This window comes from Schistocerca serialis, chromosome 3 (assembly GCF_023864345.2).
Source record: "Schistocerca serialis cubense isolate TAMUIC-IGC-003099 chromosome 3, iqSchSeri2.2, whole genome shotgun sequence".
NCBI lineage: Eukaryota > Metazoa > Arthropoda > Insecta > Orthoptera > Acrididae > Schistocerca > Schistocerca serialis.
In genome coordinates this window covers 314128569-314130616 of record NC_064640.1, presented here as the reverse complement: position 1 = coordinate 314130616, position 2048 = coordinate 314128569, and positions in this window count along the sequence as shown.

The following is a 2048-nucleotide window of genomic DNA, read 5'->3' as shown; positions in this document are numbered from 1 at the left end:
GTAATGCTGGAATTCAATATGGTGTTGGCCCACCCTTAGTGTTGATGACAGCTTGCACTCTCACAGGCATATGTTCAATCAGGTGCTGGAAGATTTCTTGGGGACTGGCAGCCCATTCTTCACACAGTGCTGCATTGAGGAGAGGTATTGGTGTTGGTCCGTGAGGCCTGGCATGAAGTCGGCGTTCCAAAACATCCCAAAGATCTTCTGTCAGGACTCTGTGCAGTCAGTCCTTTACCAGGATGTTATTGTCATGCAACCACTCTGCCCCAGGCCGTGTATTATGAATAGGCGCTCAATCATGTTGAAAGATGCAATCGCCATCCCCGAATTGCTCTTCGACAGTGGGAAGCAAGAAGGTGCTTGAAGCATCAATGTAGACCTGTGCTGTGATAGTAGCATGCGAAACAACAATAAGTGCAAGACCCCTCCATGCAAACAACAAATTTTACTGTTTTGTCTCACACACTCGCAGATGATGTTCACCGGGAATTTGCCATAACCACACCCTGCCATTGGATCGCCACATTGTGTACCGTGATTTGTCACTCCACATAACATTTTTCCACTGTCCAATCAACCAATGTTTACACTCCTTACACCAAGCGAGACATTGTTTGGCATTTACAGGCATGATGTTTGGCTTATGAGCAGCTGCTCAACCACGAAATCCAAGTTTTCTCACTTCCCGCCTACTGTCATAGTACTTGCAGTGGATCCTGATGCAGTTTGGAATTCTTGTGTGATGGTCTGGATAGACATCTGCCTATTACACTTTATGATCATCTTCAACTGTCTGCGGTCTCTGTCAGTCAACAGACGAGGTCAGCCTGTACACTTTTGTGCTGTATGTGTCCCTTCATGTTTCCACTTTGCTATCACATCAGAAACAGTGGACCTAGGGATGTTTAGGAGTGTGAAAATCTTGCATTCAGACATATGACACAAGTGACACCCAATTACCTGACCACATTCAAAGTCTGTGAGTTCTGTGGAGCGCTTCATTCTGCTCTCTCACAATGTCTAATGACTACTGATGTCGCTGATGTGGAGTACCTGGCAGTAGGTGGTAGCACAATGCACGTAAAATGAAAAATGCATGTTTCTGGGGGTGTCTGGATACTTTTGACCTCGTATTGTACCATTACTGTTGTTTCATTTTTGTCACTGTCCAACATATATCCTCTTTTCAAGGTGGTATCCACTCGTCCTCCAAGTCCTTGGCCACTTCTGATGAAATTACAATGACATTCGCAAACCTCAAAGTTTTTATTTTTTCTCCCTGAAGTTAATTTCCAAATTTTTCTTTGGTTTCCTTTACAGGTTGGTCATTGTACATATTGAATAGCAAAAGGGAGAAGCTATAAACCTGTCTCACTCCATTCTCAACCACTGATCCCTTCCATATTCTTTGACTCTCACAATTGCAGTATGGTTTTTGTACAAGCTGTAGATAACCTTAAATGCCCAGCATTTTTTATTTGCTATCTTCAGGATTTAAAGAGTGCATTCCAGTCAACATTGTCTACAGCTTTCAGTAAACCTACAAATACAGTAATTATAGGTTTTCTTTTATTTAATCTATCTTTTAGTATACATTTTAGGGGCAGAAATGCCTTTCATGCATCTACATTTCTGCAGAACCTTAACTGATCTTCACTAAGGTTGGCCTCTACCAGTTTTCCATTTTTCTGTAAATAATTCACGTCAATATTTTGGAACTGTGACTGATTAAACTGATAGTTCAGTAACATTAACACCTGTCAGCACCTGCTTTTGGAATTGGAATTATTAGAAGGTATTTCAGCTGTATTATGTATCTTACATTGTAGCTGGAATGATGTTGTCATGGTATGTTTTCTCAAGAATCTTAATAATTCCGAGAGAATGTTGTCAACTCCAAGGATCTTATTTCAACTTAGGTCTGTTATAAATTCTTCTTAAGTGTCAAATCTCCTATCTCATCATCATCTAGTTCATCAATCATTTCTATAAAATTGTTTTCAACTTAATTACACTTTTATAACCATCTAATAGTGTCATAACCA